The sequence below is a fragment of the Procambarus clarkii genome, chromosome 30, assembly GCF_040958095.1.
Source record: "Procambarus clarkii isolate CNS0578487 chromosome 30, FALCON_Pclarkii_2.0, whole genome shotgun sequence".
Lineage (NCBI taxonomy): Eukaryota > Metazoa > Arthropoda > Malacostraca > Decapoda > Cambaridae > Procambarus > Procambarus clarkii.
This window is the reverse complement of record NC_091179.1, coordinates 33,030,438-33,036,437: the sequence shown is the minus strand read 5'-3', so window position 1 is coordinate 33,036,437 and position 6,000 is coordinate 33,030,438.

Here is a 6,000-nt window from a genome sequence, read left to right as displayed (position 1 = left end):
CTCCAATAAAAAAAAATTGACCTCATACATAGTGAAAAGGGTTGCTTTATCATTTCATAAGAAAAAAATTATAGTAAATAAATTAATTCAGGAAAACTTGGCTTATTAGGCAAATCGGGCCTTGAATAGTAGGCTGAGAAGTGAGTTCTGGCTACTAGGTACGACATATATATATATATATATATATATATATATATATATATATATATATATATATATATATATATATATATATTTATAATAACCTTATTTATATATATATATATATATATATATATATATATATATATATATATATATATATATATATATATATATGTCGTACCTAATAGCCAGAACGCACTTCTCAGCCTACTATTCAAGGCCCGATTTGCCTAATAAGCCAAGTTTTCATGAATTAATGTTTTTTCGTCTACCTAACCTACCTAACCTAACCTAACCTAGCTTTTTTTGGCTACCTAACCTAACCTTACCTATAAATATAGGTTAGGTTAGGTTAGGTAGGGTTGGTTAGGTTCGGTCATATATCTACGTTAATTTTAACTCCAGTAAAAAAAAATTGACCTCATACATAGAGAAAAGGGTTGCTTTATCATTTCATAAGAAAAAAATTATAGTAAATATATTAATTCAGGAAAACTTGGCTTATTAGGCAAATCGGGCCTTGAATAGTAGGCTGAGAAGTGAGTTCTGGCTACTAGGTACGACATATATATATATATATATATATATATGTCGTACCTAGTAGCCAGAACCCACTTCTCAGCCTACTATGCAAGGCACGATTTGCCTAATAAGCCAAGTTTTCCTGAATTAATATATTTTCTCTATTTTTTTTCTTATGAAATGATAAAGCTACCCATTTCATTATGTATGAGGTCAATTTTTTTTATTGGAGTTAAAATTAACGTAGATATATGCCCGAACCTAACCAACCCTACCTAACCTAATCTATCTCTATAGGTTAGGTTAGGTAGCCGAAAAAGTTAGGTTAGGTTAGGTTAGGTAGGTTAGGAAGTCGAAAAAAACATTAATTCATGAAAACTTGGCTTATTACGCAAATCGGGCCTTGCATAGTAGGCTGAGAAGTGCGTTATGGCTACTAGGTACGACAAATATATATATATATATATATATATATATATATATATATATATATATATATATATATATATATATATATATATATATATATATATATATATATCTTGTGGTGTCAATGAGCTTGGAACCAAGATCCGTAAGAAACCTACTTGCACTCTCTCCCCATGGGCCTAGGGTCTCAGACCCTATTGGAACAAAGTTGTACCGATGATCTAATTGCCTGTACTTGGCTGACTTGTCTCTTTCTCTGCGTGTCGAAGCGGCTCCTGCTGTTCCGGCAGAGAGGTTGATGTATGTGGTTGCCAGGGTGGATACACAAGTATAGTCCCATGCCAACTGTTTGCCACCCTTCCACGGTCGCAGTGTGATTCCGTCTGGTCGGCCGGCAAAGCTAACAGAGTCACGGTTCAGTAGGTTGCGGGGCTCTCTCTCCGCTGGACACTGAGCAGAGGCAAGGCTTCTTTTAATGATGTCATTGACTTCGTCGTGTCTAGTGTGCCAACCACCAGATTTTCCACAGTGCAGGCCATGCAATCCATATTCGTCAGCATCTGCCTTGCCGCAAATACACCTATGAACAGTGTGGATAGGGGCAGCAAGACGGAGAGCGACTGCAATACGGTGCTCCTGCGGATCAAGACGTGTGCCTGTCGCAGACATAGGGATTGCCAAAAGGAAGTCCCCTGCATGGGGAGCCTGCACAGCTGTGAGGCGTGCACGATCACTGGTGGTTGTTGTCACTGGTTGAGCCTAACAGGAAGAGTGGCTTGTTTCCACACATATATATATATATATATATATATATATATATATATATATATATATATATATATATATATATATATATATATATATGTCGTACCTAGTAGCCAGAACGCACTTCTCAGCCTACTATGCAAGGCCCGATTTGCCTAATAAGCCTAGTTTTCATGAATTAATTGTTTTTCGACTACCTAACCTACCTAACCTAACCTAACCTAACTTTTTCGGCTACCTAACCTAACCTAACCTATAAAGATAGGTTAGGTTAGGTTAGGTAGGGTTGGTTAGGTTCGGTCATATATCTATGTTAATTTTAACTCCAATAGAAAAAAATTGACCTCATACATAATGAAATGGGTAGCTTTATCATTTCATAAGAAAAAAATTAGAGAAAATATATTAATTCAGGAAAACTTGGCTTATTAGGCAAATCGGGCCTTGCATAGTAGGCTGAGAAGTGCGTTCTGGCTACTAGGTACGACATATATATATATATATATATATATATATATATATATATATATATATATATATATATTGTGACGGTAAAGCGTTGGTGGTCGGCTGTTTCAAAAGCTGGGGGCAGGGCCTCATCACATTACAAAAAAAAAAAGAGAAGTTTGTCCTTTTGTCTGTGGTAAGGTAATGGGAAGATACACAGACACAAAGTATATAAACAATGAAATTTTAATTACTCTAGAAAACAAGACATGAATAAAGACAATCTCAGAAAATTCAGGACAAGTCAACAAACAAAACAACATGAATAATTACTGGTAATGAAAAGTTACTCTAAGACAAGAATGCACATTATAGTGATAGCAATATAAATTAAATAAGTGAGGTGCTGGAATACTGGCTTCAAGCTGCCACCTCCCTTAGTACACGAAAGCCAAGGCTTAGTCTACTAGCAAGAGATGTCAACTCCAAGGAGCACAGAGATATTCTGACGAGTACGGCGTGCTGCTGCGGAGACATCGACTCTCGGTGGTGGCGTGAGTGAAGGTGCGGCGAGACACCAGCCAATCAGCAACAGGCAGGCGAAGTATGAGCAGTTGGCTGGTTACGGCGGGCGTAGCCGGTGTGTCGGGGTGCGCATGGTACGATTTGCTTCCTGGGCAAAACGTTTGGCGATACTGGTGGACGTATCTTCTATATTGTATCTTGTACTTTAACGACGTAATGATGTAGGGAAGAGCAGGCTCAATCTCTCTTGAAAGAGATTATCGTCACAACTCTCCCCCGAAGCCTGCGGTTCTGGAAGTAGTTACGTCTTCATGTGGTGGAGTGATACTTGGAGTTGCTTCTACTTCATAGACTCTGGAGAGGGCGTCGGCTATGATGTTGTCAGAACCCTTCATAAAGCGGATCTCCAGGTTGAAATCTTGCAGATATAAAGCCCATCGTAGAAGACGTTGGTTATTGAATTGGGCTTGATGTAAGAAGCGGAGAGGATTGTGGTCTGAGAAGATGGTGGTAGACCTGGCACCTTGTAGGTATGGAGCAAAGTGCTGGAGATTCAGGACGATGGAGAGTAGCTCCTTCTCGACAGTGCTGTAGTTCCTCTGGTGGGGTTTCAACTTGTAGCTGTAGTAGCTGACAGGTAGAACCTCCTCGCCTCGTTGCTGCATCAGGACACCACCGATGACGGTACCACTGGCGTCGACATGTAGGACGAAAGGCTTGGTGATAATTGGCGAGGCGAGAATAGGATTAGAACAGAGGAGGAATTTGAGTTGTTCGAAAGCAACGGTTTGCTGCATGGTCCAATTATACCGTTGCTTGGGGCTGGTTAAAGTAATTAATGGTGTTGCTACCTTACCTTGGGGTTTTGGCACCATGATACAGGGTGAGGCCCAGGGGGACTCACAAGGTGTAGCCAGTCCATGATCCAAGAGGTACTGCACCTCAGCACGCATGTCTTCCTTCTTGCTAGGGCTGATTCGGTAGAAGGGTTGACGAATCGGCCGGGTGTCAGGGAGCAGTTGGATGTCGTGCTGGGTAACATTACACTCTTGGGGATCATCTCGGAACAACTCCTGATGTTCTTTGAAGATCTTGATGAGAGGTGCACTATGATTGTCCTGAAAATAATTGTGAAGATCAGTTAAGATTTCCGAATTGGAAAGCGCTGACTCCGTGTCAGTGCTTTCGGGAGGAGAAGCAGGGAAGGTCTCACTGTGGATGTATGGCTCTTTAAAGGAAGAGTAGGTTATCATGACAGTGGGAGGAGTACCGTTATAAAGCTTCAGGAGGTTGACGTGGCACAACTGGGTCTTCCGCCGCCTATCTGGAGTCTCTAGAACGTAGTTGTGGTTGTTTCTGCACTCCTTGATGCGGTAGGGTCCTGAAAACCTGTTTTGTAAAGGAGAACCTGGGATAGGGAAATAAGCAAGCACGAAGTCTCCCGGTTTAAATTTCCTTATTTTGCTGTTCTGGTCGTAATGAGTCTTCATCCTCTCCTGTGTTTTCAATAGATTATCTTGGGCAAAACTGTGGGCCCTCTGTAGAATGTGTTGTAGGTTTTGAAGAAACTGGGGCACATTCTGATGCTCACTGAAGGTGGCATCACGTAGAGAGTCTTTGAAAACTTTGAGAGGAGTACGGCACTTACGTCCGTAGAGCATCTCATAAGGAGATACTCCTAGAGACTCATTGGGAAGACTTCTAAAGATACACATTATCAGGTCAATTTGCTTATCCCAATCCTTAGAGGTTTCATTACAAAACTTCTTCAGGAGTGCTTTAATAGTCTGATGACTACGCTCAAGAGAAACCTGTGAAGCAGGATGATAGGGGCTGGACAATACCTGTTTGATGTTGAACTCTTCCAGTGTCCTCTTGAAGAGATCACTGGTGAAGTTGGTGCCACAGTCGCTCTGAACCTCCCTTGGAAATCCATACTGGGTGAAGATCTTCAATAAGTGCTTCACAACCGTAGCAGCCGTAATGTTCTTTACTGGAACTGCTATGGGGAATCTGGTGGTAGGACACAGGATGGTTAAGATATAGGCGTTACCTGAACTGGTCCGAGGTAAAGGACCAACACAGTCTATAATAAGTCTGTGGAAAGGTTCCGCAGGCACCTGTATGGGAGTCAGTGGTGCTCTGGGAATAGAGATGTTCGGTTTACCTGCCATCTGACATGTATGACACTGTTTGACGTACTGTTTGACGCTATTTACCATACCTGGCCAGTTGTAGTCTTGACGGATTCCATGGTAGGTCTTGTTAAATCCGTAGTGGGAGAGTGCTCCGTGGGCCAGGTGTAGAATAGTGGGCCGCAGGCTGGCAGGAATCACTAGTTGTTCGAAGTTGGCCCAATCGTCCTCCTCCTTCAGTTTACTGGGTCTATATCTGCGGTAGAGCAACTCGTTCTCTAGGAAGAACCCAGAAATACTGTCAGGCTGAGTCTCAGCCTGGAAAAATAATGGTGTCAAGGTAAGATCTTCCCTCTGTAACTTACGGAACTCCAACTTGGTCAGATTCGGGGGAAGTTTCTGAGGGTCTTGAGGGACAGCGGTAGCAGTAGAGTCAGCTGGCTGTGGTCGTGCAGCTTGTGCACGGGGGGTCACTAAAACCGGAGGAGAAACTTCATCACTCTCTTGAACCTTTGCTGGAACATACTCAAAGATGGAATTATCCATTACAGAGGTACACACCTGGGGTTTGTCCATGACGATCAGGTTGGTCGGTTGCAGGTCTTCTGCCAAGTCGTTGCCCAGGAGAAGTTGCACTCCAGGCATGGGAAAAGGCTTTTCCCTGACGGCGACTTGGACTTCTCCGGTCACGAATGGACAATCCAGGTGGACTCTGGCGAGAGGATAAGGAGTGGTAGCAGTGAGGTCAGTGATGAAGACAGTTTCTCCGGTGTAGGCGATATTGGGCACAGCTGATTTCAAAATAATTGATTGAAGAGCCGCTGTGTCCCTCAAGATCTTCAGTTTAAAACGTCCCTCCGGATTTGAACCGTTGGCAGAGACAGTTCCAGTATACAGGTGTTTACTGAAAAGAGAAAGATCATTACCATGAACACCAACATTCATCACAGGCTTACCGGACTTAGGAGGAGTCTGTTTGGGTTTAGGTGATTCAGTGTTTCCTTTGTATTGAGACTTACCACATTTATCTATG